This window comes from Sphaerodactylus townsendi, linkage group LG11 (assembly GCF_021028975.2).
Source record: "Sphaerodactylus townsendi isolate TG3544 linkage group LG11, MPM_Stown_v2.3, whole genome shotgun sequence".
Classification (NCBI taxonomy): Eukaryota; Metazoa; Chordata; class Lepidosauria; order Squamata; family Sphaerodactylidae; genus Sphaerodactylus; species Sphaerodactylus townsendi.
In genome coordinates, this window is record NC_059435.1 from 1,061,103 (window position 1) to 1,074,759 (window position 13,657).

The window sequence follows — 13,657 nt, forward strand, 5'->3', positions numbered from 1 at the left end:
TTTTTTCTTTCAACATCCTCTGTCCATACTGAGCAGAAAATAATCCTTTCTTTTGAGGGTTTATTGTAAGAGACAGAGAAAACATATTATACTACTGCATTATTAAAATCAGTGGGATGGCTGCTCGGTAAGCCCTGAAAATTACAGTTAGGAATTTTAGAAGGAAAGGTTTTCTCATGGCACTTGTGGGCAGAAGGAAAAATCATCGCTCCTGTGGAGGGAAAAGAGTTTTGCATTTGAGCAAATACTGTATTTTTTATACTTTTTATACTTTTTATACTTTTTTAAAAAATTAAAAATTCCTATATGGACTCCTGCTTTATGAGGCAAAGGGACAGATACGAAAAAAGGGTGAGGGGGGGGATGGATTGGAGAGACCAAAAGGGCAAACTTAGTGTCAGGACCATGCCTGTTAGTGCCTAGATGTCTTGCTGTGTGGGAATTGCAAATGTTTTCCTGGAAATTCTTTCCTGTTTCCCTCTTCTCTTCCTGGCAACCTTCTGGTGCCAGCTCATCTGCAAGAAGGTATGAACGGTTCCCAGGTTCTTTGAAGCTCTGTAGTGCAAATGTTGTAGAAACTGTAAGGGACATTTGGTGTGAGGTGAAACGGGGTGGGGGGGTGGGGATTGAAGGATATAGGTCCTGGATCTGAGCTCAGATCCTGCTTTCTATTGTTATCTATGCATTGCAAGAAATAAACTGCTTTAGGACTTTCCTACGGTCTCTGTTATTTCCACATTCGAGAGTCTGACATTAAACAGGATCTCCCAGTTTGACCCGCGCTCGGATCCATGGCCGGAAAGGATGGAACGACTAGCGGGTCCCTCACTGGTGAACCTGATGAGGGAACGGGGCAAGTCCTGGAGAAGGATGAGGAGCCCTGTGACCTGGACTCAGGAGATGAGAAGGATGCCCTCATCCTTGACCGACACGATCCTCCCTTGGGTGCCGCGTGAAGCACCAGCGGTGGGGAGAGCATGGGATCACCCTACACTTGGGTCCCCTCTCAAGCGGCCATGCTGGGGGTCCAAGGCGGTGGGGCGGTGTGCGTCCACTTGGCTCACGCAACCCATAGATCAGGAGATTTATTTGGAGTGGGACCCAGCGATGCAAAGTGAATGGTCACGGGCCTAGGTCCGGGCAGGGGCGTAATCCCTGAGCTTTGCATGGTTGTCTCTATGGGAGAATAATAGCATACCAGTGAGAAAAGCTGCCTCCCTTCCCTTGTAATAATGCTTGTTTATACTCAGATGCAGGCAGAAATTTTTAATGTAGGTAAACCTCCCTCCAGTGGTCTGGAATGTTCCACTTGGACATCCCACCGCCTCAGTCTGAAGAACTTTAAAGATAATGCTGAGCCTGGAGCATCATTCCTTGACAGACCCTCCCGAATTATGCTTCACATCTCAGACAAGCATAATGAAAATGGAGATCATTTTGTTCTTCTCTTTTCTAATGAACCATTTATCCTAATGACTTGACTTCCTGGATGATCTATGGTAGTATCTCTCCCGCAGCAACTTCCCTGCATCTAGCCCTCCATCATGTCAGTGGAAAAAACCCCAACACTGACAAGAGAGCTTCTTTGTGCAACTGTTTGTGTTTTAAATTGAATGATGAATGATTCTCCAAGAGTTGGCTGGAGTGTGCAAAGTTGGTGGTGAGGATGGAGAGCAAGTCAGGATGAATTAATGTCATAAGTTGCTTGAAAGAGAGAAAAGTGACCCTCGCCAAGAGTTAAGGCCAGCACATTCCAGAACCATCTGGATGGCAGCAGAAATAACAGTCACCTAACAACGAATCCCTGGATTTAGAGCAACTGGGGGAGAACGCCCCCCCCCCCTTACCGGTTTCTGGGCTGATGGTCCGATGTTTTGTGTAAAGCTTCAGAGCTTCTTGCCAGAATCTTTTTGAAGTTACAGCCATCACTTTTACTTCATGGGCATGCTGGAGCAAGGGAGCACATGTGTACAAAGGGAGCACATGTGTACAAATGCCTGCTCAACACTTCCCATGCCACTGAGTATGTGTACTCTTACCACATGCTTAGTTGAAGAGCACATGTATCCTGGATGCCACAGTGAATGGGGCTGGGATGGACTGCACATCAAAAGAGAACCTAAAGTGCAGGTTTGTCTGAAAACATGATCTTTGCATATCAGAATGGCAAACAAACTTCCTAGGAACAAGGAAGGAACAGGATGACTAGGAGAGGGAGGGGGTTCTCTCTCTGGCCCTTTCCGCATGGGTGGTTTATGGCGCTCTGGGGACGGCAAAAACGCCATCCCCTGTGGGAGCTATTTCCGTTAGGGGGCGCAGCTGCTGTGCAGTCGTTGCCGCCTTCGCTACCGCCTCGCATCGGGCGCTGGTTTTCAGTGTTTCCCAACCTCACTCGGCAAGCGAGGTTGTTGGGAAACACCGGCTTGGAGCCGCTGCCATGCGAACGGCAGTGGCTTCCGGCACCTTCCCCCCCCCCACTGGGCGACTCACCAGTCCTGCGGCCCTCCGGCGCGTCGCCGAGGCCTGGGAACATGCCCCCTTTGCCCTGCGCCCCTGGAGTAATCGCGCAGGGCAGAGGGGCGTGTCCCCTGGCCTCGGCGACGTGCCAGAGGGCTGCAGAACTGGTAAGTCGCTCTGACGACGGTGCAGCTCTGCGCCGTCGTCTCGGCCGATTCTGGGACTGTCCATGCAGGGAAATGTAATGGGATAAAGGGGATGGCAAAGGTCAGGTTTACCAGAACTGGCTTTGCCAAGCTTCGGTGCTTCGATGCCTCATGAATAAACTCTACTGATCAACACTACAGAGTCCATGTATTGGCTTAAGGTTCAAGACCTAACAATCTGTGAAATAAATTTTACTTCTATTTGTTGAACCTGCCTCATTACTTTTTAGTGCCTTGATAAGAGGGAATTTGTTAAACAACAGGTTTCTTTCATCTTTTGTGGAGTCATAGGGCTGAGCAATAGAGTTTAAATCATCTCTTACTACCTTCTGAAACAGCTCAGTGAAAAGGTGGGAAATCTGACCAACTCAGTCAGAGGTCCTTTCCACATTGAACATTGAAAACATTTGGAAATGAACTGTTTTGGCTTTTTTGGTTCTCATAAGCATGGAAAAACAAAGCGTTTCAGAAGGCAATGGTTCTTTTGTCTGCTATTTTCTGTAGCTTCAGTTTGATTCTCCATGCCACTCACCATTATCTGATCCTTTCCCATAGATATTCCTTCTTCTGGCATCATGGCTGGGCGCCATTTCAATGACTAAAACACACAAATGAACTTAGTTGTGCCTGCTGATTATAGCAAAATGTTGTTTTTCCCTTTTTATTTTCAGTTTAAGAACATAAAAACAAGCCTGCTGGATCAGACCAGAGTCCATCTAGTCCAGCTCTCTGCTACTCGCAGTGGCCCACCAGGTGCCTTTGGGAGCTCACATGCAGGATGTGAAAGCAATGGCCTTCTGCTGCTGCTGCTGCTCCCGAGCACCTGGTCTGCTAAGGCATTTGCAATCTGAGATCAAGAAGGATCAAGATTGGTAGCCATAGATCGACTTCTCCTCCATAAATCTGTCCAAGCCCCTTTTAACCTTTTATCCAGGTTAGTGGCCATCACCACCTCCTGTGGCAGCATATTCCAAATACCAATCACACGTTGCGTGAAGAAGTGTTTCCTTTTATTAGTCCTAATTCTTCCCCCCAGCATTTTCAATGAATGCCCCCTGGTTCTAGTATTGTGAGAAAGAGAGAAAAATTTCTCTCTGCCAACATTTTCTACCCCATGCATAATTTTATAGACTTCAATCATATCCCCTCTCAGACGTCTCCTCTCCAAACTAAAGAGTTACCTATCTTGTAAGCTATAAAGCTTTGTATTCTCACATTGAGTCTTTGTAGCTTAGCAGATACCTCACCAAAAATGTAAAAAAGGGAAAACAACATGTTGCCAATATCACTTCAGCTGAAGAAGGCATGCAGGCACACAACAGAAATAAGACAACATGACAGTGCCGACAATGGGCATTATGTTGTTCCTACCTTCCTGGGATAGCTATTTTGCTGTGCAATGGAACAATGCACAGACTATGACCACAGTACTGTCTCTGCTACCAAGTGCTCACTCGTGGTCATTCTTTTGTAAATGGTCCTGCCACAGCTTGACCAAGGCTGTACCAACTGGGCAGCTGTCTTCCCACAAAGACATAACAGCCAGTTCATTTTGTAGCGGTGCATCAAACAAGGCAAAAACCCCATGGGGTGAGTCCTCAAAACCGCTAGGTTGTTCCAGTTACCTGGGAGTTTCTGGGCAGGGGCTACTCCTTGATCTGAGATGCCTTAGCAGACCAGGTGCTCAGGAGCAGCAGCACCAGAAGGCCATTGCTTTCACATCCTGCTTGTGAGCTCCCAAAGGCACCTGGTGGGCCATTGTGAATAGCAGAGTGCTGGACTAGATGGACTCTGGTCTGATCCAGCTGGCTTGTGCTTATGTTCTTACTCAGCCACATGCATTTGGGACATGCTGCATTTGGGTCTTTTTTCACCTTTGCTTTTGAAATATATATATATATATATATATATATATATATATATATATATATATATACACACTTATATATATATATATATATATATATATATATATATATATATATATATATATATATATATATATATATATATATATATATATATATAAATCTAACAGTGTGTTTGTCCCTGATGGTCTCCCTCAGAAGCTGCTGGACGGATTGCCCCAAAATTTTCACAGGACGTCCCTCCCTGTTGCAGGCAGGTAATCGGACCTTCAAATCACCAAAAGTCCATACCTGAGCCAGGTAAAACATCTTTTCCCTGGCACACCAGGCCATGAAGCTGGCTGTGTTCAACTGTCACCCTTAGAATGTCCGTGCAGCCTGTCTGTCTGAGGCCTGAGGGCTTGGGATGAGGGCTTAGGATGTTCGTGCAGATGGGCAGAGATGAGCAGTGAAAACAGTAAATAGGCAATACGGTTAGGTAATACGATTGGAAGTGAAACACATACACACTTTGCGGTGTGAGACGTCAGGTGGGGTTCTCCCCCTCACACGCAGGTAACTTTCACTCTCTGTGCCTCACCCACTGCTACCACACAACACACATCCAGCTCATCCTCACACACCTCACTCTGCCCTCCCTCACATCCAACCACCACTTTCCCACTTCCTCACCCATATTCACCACAGCTCTCTTTTACTAAAAGCGAGCTGGAGTTTGTCTTTTTCTTCTAAGAAAATCCGCGGGGTGGGGGCGAACCAACACTCACTGGCTCCGGGCTTTTGCATCGTGGTTCCCGTGGCACCTAGGGAGCTGGCTCCTCGATCTGAGCTACTCACCACCCAGCCCTCTGGCTGCCTGACTGGGATAGCCTGCTTGCCCCAGTTCTGCCTTCCCCAAGCCAGGGACTGTGCGTGTCAACCAGCCTCATGGACAGCGGGATTCTCGCGACTCTGGACAGTTCCGTCACAGTAAAAAAGCAAAGGGTTACCTTTATGCTAAAAAAAACAAGACAAAGCAATTCATATAACGAAAAATGGAAAAGGGAAAGAGGGATTCCATTTGACCACCCCAAAAGGCTATGCTGCGGCTCATTGGACCTGCATGGACATCTGTGTGGGTTGCAGACTGAGATGAGAAGGACAATTGCCACAGCAACGCGTGGTCGGGCCCGCTAGTTATACATATAGGAAGCTTGTCCTGTGACTTCCAAGTAGCCTTTCTGATATTAAGGCTGTTCTATTTTTTTAAAAATGTCAGAAAAATTATAACCAAAATATCACAGTTATTGTCGAAGGCTTTCAATGTTGATATTTTCATCTGAAGCTTTGGTGGGAGTTTGGTTGTGTAGCCAGGATGACCTGAGTGGATCTTGTTCCTAACGTTTAGCCTGCATCTGTGGCTGGCATCTATCTGTTACACTTCCCTCTGTGTTACACCTCTGAAGATGCCAGCCACAGATGCAGATGAAATGTTAGGAACAAGATCCACCAGACCACGGCCACACAGTCCGGAAAACCCACCAGAACCAGTATTACGGTTATGTTTATGGCACTAAGTCACAATTGTCGAAGGCTGTCTCCTTTTGAATTCAGTGGGTTTCCCCCCACCCCACCCCAGCCATTGTTTCAGAGGATTCATCTAAAAGTGGGCTCAGCTAAACTATAGTATTTCTGACCACAATAATGGACAAGTTTGTTTTCCTCTGCCATCCCTTATCTACTGCAGTCTGTTTGGACAAGAATCCGACTCAATGCTGACTGACTTCTTGTGTTCAAACTTAGCAATGCTTGCTTAGCTTGGCCATTGCATATGGTTGTATTAAATACACATTGATCCACTTACATGTTTGCATCCAATAAGTGTATTTTGGATATCAATTGTTTTATTTTCAGAAGGGGAATTTAAAAAAAATCTGTCATGTGAGAGGCCAAAGCTTTCTTTGTGGGGCCCATGATCCCGTCAAACAGTGCTACTGTGGATGGGAAAGGGTTATTGGAAATCATTTTCCCATTCCTAATCCCAAACTTCCAAGCACCAGAATCTACAGCATCCTGACAGCTCCTGGTCTGAGAAGAGTGTCAAAAGCGAGGCCGGGTGGAGCCTTGTGCTTCAGAGGCCTCAAGCAGACTGAGCAGCCGTGAGTCCTCCGGGGCCAGGAGTGGTCCAGTGCTGTCAGAAGGCAATGCCTTCACTACATAGTTTCAGAAAGATTTGAAAACTCATAGAGACTCATAAAACCAGGCAGGTTGTTAATGCCAACCAGAAAGAATGATGGGATGAGTACGTTTGGGCAGGGGCCAAGAGGGTAATGGAGGAGTGGCAGATGCCCTAAGCATCACAACATTTGGTTGCCAGGCTGGGCCCAGGCCAGCAGCTAGGGATGCTATCCTCCAGGCAGTATCTGGAGATCTCCTGCTACTACACCGATCCCCCCTTCTTGCCCATGTCCCTGGAGGGTGCCTTGAAGGAGGTGGGAGACCTCCCGGGACCCTCCGGGGAGGGCAGCGACCAGCTAGAGAAATGGAGCAAGTTCTGGTGGAAGGGGGATTGGCTTTATGTGCCCCCAAGTGCATGCCTCCTCGCATTGCGGGGGACCCACGACATTAATTCAGTGGGGCACTTTGGGTTTGTGAAAATGTTGCATTTGGCTCACAGGCAGTTCTGGTGGTGAACTTTGAGGGGGGATGAGGGAGGAGAAGAAGAAGAGGAGGAGGAGGAGAAGGAGGAGGAGGAGGAGTTTGGATTTATATCCCCCCTTTCTCTCCTGTAGGAGACTCAAAGGGGCTTACAATCTCCTTGCCCTTACCCGCTCACAACAAATACCCTGTGAGGTAGGTGGGGCTGAGAGAGCTCTGAGAAGCTGTGACTAGCCCAAGATCACCCAGCTGGCGTGTGTGGGAGGCGTATGTCAAGGGGTGTTCCATGTATGCGACTGCCAAGCGGGTGCAGGGGAAGGTGCCTGGCCTCCTCCAACCCCTCCCGGTGCCTTCTGCTCCCTGGAAAGTGATCTCCATGGATTTCATCACTGATCTCCCATCCAGCAAAGGGAAGTCTGTGATTTGGATGGTTGTGGTCTTGTTTTCAAAACAGGCTTGTTTTATCCCACACACCACATTCCCGACAGAAAGCAAACTGGCCCAAATGTTTGTGACTCACATTTATAGGCTCCACGCTGCCCCCGACAAAATAATTTCAGACCGAGACAACCAGTTCGTCTTGCAGTTCTGGCGCCATTTCCTCAAGCTGCTAGGCACAGAGCAAGCCCTTTCCTCAGCATACCATGCAGCAACAGATGGGCAAAGTGAATGCACAAATGCTACCCTGGAACAATATCTGTGGTATTACATTAATTGGGTGGACTTGCTCCCCTTCACCAAATTTGCATACAACAACGCAGTGCATAGTAGCACAGGAAAAAACCCCTTTGAGGTCATTTCAGGCCAGTTGGCTAACCCTTTCTGTTCCTGGGGGAGGTGGAACAGGGGCCGGTGGAGCTCCAGGAATGGGTGCAGTCTATCCGGCAAGCGTGGGGTCCCATGCAAAAGGTGCTGGAGAAGGCTAAACTGGGGCACAAGTGGCAAGCTGATAAGAAATGGCTCCCCAACACTCTCGCAGTGGGGGATTGGATGTATTTGTCTACCAGGAACTTGAGGGGGTTGCAGGGGTGTAGGAAGCTGGGGCAGAAATGTATTGGACCTTTTCCTGTGCTTAGGGTGATTAACAATGTGATTGCCGAGCTACAGTTGCCTAAGAATTTGAGATCCACACACCCTGTTTTCATTGCAGCCTCCTCAAGAAGGTGCCCCCCGGATGACTGGCATCCCTGGGTGGAGGTGCCTGCTCTGATCTGCATGCTGGGGGAGCCGCACCATGAAGTGGAAGCGATCCTGGACTCTAGAGTGCATTGCAACTGCCTGCAGTACTTGATTTACTGGACCCATTTCCCAGCCGGGTACACAGAATGGGTTGACTCAGAACATGTGCAAGCCCCCCCTTTAGTGAAAGCTTTCCACCAGGGACGTAGGTATACATTTTTATGGGGGGGCACACCCCCACCCGCCCCTAGGGCATGATCACGGCTCTCCAAGCCCTGCCCCCAGCCTAGCGCTTATAAAAGCAGCTCTCCAAGGTCGGGGACGGCACACTCCCCCACCCTGCCCTCCCCTGCCCCCCACCAGCTGGGCTCCCAGCTGGCAGTTCCTTCTGCCCTCCCCTCTGGGCAGAGGCATAGAGAGAAAATGGAGCCCAGTGCAAAATCTGAGTTTTGCGCCCCCCCCCCCCGGGCCGCCGCTGTGATGCTGGAATCCACCCCCAAACAGCATCACTTTCAATGGTGTTTAGAGAGCCCAAATTCTCCTTTTAAATCCACCTTAAAGGGAGAATCTGGGGTCCCCAGTTAAACAACATTGAAAGTGATGCTGTTTGGGGGTGGACAGCATCACTTTCAACAGGATCACTTTCAATGTGGCATAGGGGTTAAGAGCAGGTGCATTCTAATCTGGAGGAACTGGGTTTGATTCCCAGCTCTGCCACTTGAGCTGTGGAGGCTTATCTGGGGAATTCAGATTAGCCTGTGCAAGTGCCTACAGGCCAGCTGGGTGACCTTGGGCTAGTCACAGCTTTTCAGAGCTCCCTCAGCCCCACCCACCTCACAGGGTGTTTGTTGTGAGCGGGGAAGGTCAAGGAGATTGTAAGCTCCTTTGAGTCTCCTACAGGAGAGAATGGGAGGATATAAATCCAAACTCTTCTTCTTCTAAACTGAGGACCTCAGATTCTCCCTTTAAATCCATGCCGAAGGGGGTGGATTTAAAAGGAGAATCTGGGGAAATTTGGGGGGTGCCTGCTGTCAGGGGTGCAATTGTTAAGCTAGCAGCACCCAAACTTTTTTTAGGGTTATCTTTAGGTAGGATCGTCTCTAATGATACCACCCAGGTTTGGTGAAGTTTGGTTCTGGGGGTCCAAAGTTATGGACCTTCAAAGGTGTAGCCCCAATCTTCTATTAGCTCCCTTTGGAAACAATGGGAGATGGGCACCCCCTTTGGGAGTCTATAGCTTTGGACCCCCTGGACCAAACTTCACAAAACCTAGGTGATATCAATAAGAGACTCTCCTGATGATACCTGCCAGGTTTGGTGAAGTTTGGTTCAGGGGGTCCAAAGTTATTGACCCTCAAAGGTGTAGCCCCATCTATTACCTTCCATTGGAAACAATGGAGGATGGGGACACACCCTTTGGGAGTCCATAAATTTGGACCCCCTAAACCAAACCTCACCAAACCTGGGTAATATCATCAGGAGATTCCCCCAAAACAATCCCTGAAAATTGGAACAAACCACACAGCACCCAAAATCCCTGAAAGTTTGGTGCTGCTATCCTAAACAATGCACCCCCTGCAGGCCAAGAACCAAAAAAAACTACAATGTTTTAAAAACCCACAAACGGGTGGGCGGAGCTTCGGACATGAATGGGGGGGTTGAACCCGAGAACCCCCCCACCCTTACCTACATCCTTGCTTTCCACCAAACTTACCCTGACCATCCAGGGGCGGAGAAAGTCTTAAAGGGGGTGGAATGTCAGGACTGAGCCTGTCAGTGCCAAATGGCAGGTAGGGCAGGTAGGGGGAGGAAGGGTGTGGCAGGTAGGGGAGGCGGTGTACCATCCTCTGATGTGGGGCGAAAGCCTGGCATTTTCCCCTCGGTGCCCCAGGGTATACCAGACACAGAACTTATCAAAGGAAGATGTGAACTGTTCCCAGGCTTGCAATGCTTTGTAGTGAATGCTTTGTAGTTTGTAGAGGGGAGTAGGAGCTGTTTGGCTAGGTGGGAGGAGGCAACAAAATAGAGGTAAGGGGTTTGAGCAGGAATCGCCAGATTCCTCTTTTGACTATGTTACTCACGCTCTGAAATAAAGGCTTTAGAACAAATCTACAGTTTGCATGATTTCCAGATCTGAGGTTTGACAGCAGGCTTGGAGAAAGGCCAGGCCTTTGTCTTTTGAATGCCCCTTCATGTTTTCAGTGCTATCTGGAATGCTTTTGCTGGTCATGCTAATGACCCATTTCATCTCCTACCAAAACATTATAAAGCAATTATGTTCTTTCTGGATGGCCACTGTGTGATCAGTAATTGTCACAATTAAATGAATGGATGAGTGGCAATTTTCCACTGCGGCTCTGACATTTGGATGGGTCCCTGACTGAGGCAAGAGCAATAGTCAGAGAGCTGATAAGAAGCAGAAAACTCTGAAGTAACCTTGCTTGGGCCTGATATTTGCACAAAAATCCTTTGAATTTCCTCCCACTGGGGAAGAAGCAGAAGAAGTTTGCTGCTTGAAATACTGATGAAAGTTTTGTTGTTGTTGTTGTTGTTGTGGTGGTGGTGGTGGTGGTGGTGGTGGTGGTGGTGGTGGTGGTGATGATGATGGTGATGATGATGATTTAATAGACAGCCCACCCGCGGAGGGCTCTGGATGGTATACAATAGATAAAACATGATAAAACACAATAAAATTGGAACAAATAACAATTTTGGTCCCACAAATGGGTCCCACATTTCTATCCAAGCCAACTGTTCACCCTTGTTTCAGCACCTGCGGGCAAGATCATATGGCCAGAGTCTACAAGCACACAGCCCCGTGCATGTGGACTCACCTACATTGATGAGCCTTCCTTCAGGCAACAGCCTGAGGACCCAGTCTGTACATGCTCAGTCCGGTGTTCTTGGTCCCATTTCCATCTGAACAAATCTTATCCTACTCAAGAAGGAGATTAGAAGTTAGGCTTGCCAACCCTGGGGCCTGGAGATCTCCCTGAATTGCAAATGATCTCCAGGGAGAAAATGGCTGCTTTGGAGGATGATCTGCGTAGCATCACACCACTAAGGTCTCTCACCTCCCCAACCCCACCATTCCCAAATCTGTAGGAATTTCCCCACCCAGAGTCAACAAGCCTACTGGCAGTAGATTCAGGACAGACCAAAGAAAGCATGCAAACTTATTAGAGGGGATGTGTTCCTTAGTTTGTTTAAATAGGGTGCAGGGCTGGAGGAGAAGACCTGAGATAGGTTCCTCTGGTCAACAAGGACTCAGATGTGGGCCAGAAGCTGTCCCAAGAAACATGAGTAAATGGCTCATGGGAAACCATTTGTTGTCAGGTGCGACACCTGGATTTTCTTTCTAATGAATAAATGTTCGGAAGATCTGCCGCTTTTTTCTTTTCACCACCCAGAATTCCCAGAATTAGAGCCTTCCTGCTTGTTGCAGCGCTGAAGCCAAGGGAAGGTCAGGCAAAGGTTGCTGCCGTTGAGTTTGCAGCCCCAGACATTAAAATTCCCAACACCCTGTCCCACTAAATATGAAAATCCAGCTATTGTCTCTGAGCTGATTGTATCCTGCCTTTCAAGGGCCCAGCAGTGCCAAAGCCGCAGCAACACAAAGTGGCGGATGTGCACTGGGCTGTCTCCTTGGCAAGGGTCTCTCAGCTGAGGGAAGTTCCGTTGCGAAGGGGCCGGGCGGAGGGAGACTGAATCACGCCTCAACTATTATCGCTAATTGAACAGACATGAAAGGGGGACTCTTTGTCTGACTAGATAAGCCCGCTGCAGAGCGATTAAGCAAGCATTTGAGCCCTGCTGAATCAAACCATTATTGCCTCTTGTCTTCAGGAAGCATAGCATGTTATTGGAGCGCTACACAAAAAAATGAGTGACTGTTTGAATCATAGCTACAGTAATCCTCTAAGCACCACAGCAAAAGAGCCGGGCCGTTGGGTGCATAATTAAATGTGCCCAGGCACCGTGCTACTATTAAGTAATGGTGCTTTAATTTAATATATTTATATTGCAGCAGTGTGTCATCTTACCGTCAACTACTCAGCTTGATTAAACAATCTCAATCCCACCCCGCTGCTCTCCCTGATGAATTAATATACCCGTTGCAGAATGCCTGGCCCCAAATAAGTCTCATAATTTGACAGCATATGCGGGCTTAAATTGTACACTTTAAAAAGAAAAAAACAAGTCCAGCAACTTCAGCTATTCAGATCAGCTTTGTGTGCATAAATGTGCTTAATTTTGGCACCTTGTGGGATGTGCTGACCTCAGCCCCGCCCCCAGCACCTGCTTTTTTCCCTCTGCAGTTTGTTCTAGCAGTTTTGTTACCTGCTGGAGAAAGGACGAAGATGGAAGGATTGAGGGCACAAGAAGAAGAAGAAGAAGAAGAAGAAGAAGAAGAAGAAGAAGAAGAAGAAGAAGAAGAAGAAGAAGAAGAAGAAGAAGAAGAAGAAGAAGAAGAAGAAGAAGAAGAAGAAGAAGAAGAAGAAGGAGGAGGAGGAGGAGGAGGAGGAGGAGGAGGAGGAGCAGGAGCAGGAGCAGGAGCAGGAGCAGGAGCAGGAGCAGGAGCAGGAGCAGGAGCAGGAGCAGGAGCAGGAGCAGGAGCAGGAGCAGGAGGAGTTTGGATTTATATCCCCCCTTTCTCTCCTGTAGGAGACTCAAAGGGGCTTACAATCTCCTTGCCCTTCCCCCCTCACAACAAACACCCTGTGAGGTAGGTGGGGCTCAGAGAGCCCCGAGAAGCTGTGACTAGCCCAAGGTCACCCAGCTGGCGTGTGTGGGAGCGTACAGGCTAATCTGAATTCCCCAGAGAAGCCTCCACAGCTCAGGCGGCAGAGCTGGGAATCAAACCCGGTTCCAACCACATGATCACAGGCTGGGGAATGCTCAGCTGGGGTCCCAGGTGAATAGACGTCTGGGCAGTTTACCTTTAGCAAAGCTGGTTAGCTTAGTTAAAGCAAAGGAGGAGGAGGTTTCCCTCTTACCTGAAATGTCTCTTTTCTCCAGCTCCAGCTCCATTTCTCCTTGTGTCCATCACAAATGGATGGGAGGCATTCGGGATAGAAGAGAAACCAAAATCTTCCCTTTCCCCCCTCACAGCATCAAGCAAAAAACTGTTGTTTCAGGTGAACTGCCCAGAATGCATGCCTGCATGTTGTGCGCAGTCATATATTGCGGCTGACCACAATTCCCCTCCTGGTGGGAGATGGGTGTGGTTGTGTTCCCCCCTCCTACCTCCAATGCAGTCATGGCAATCCACAGCCTGTTGTTCTCATGATATAGCTGGAGTTATTCCTT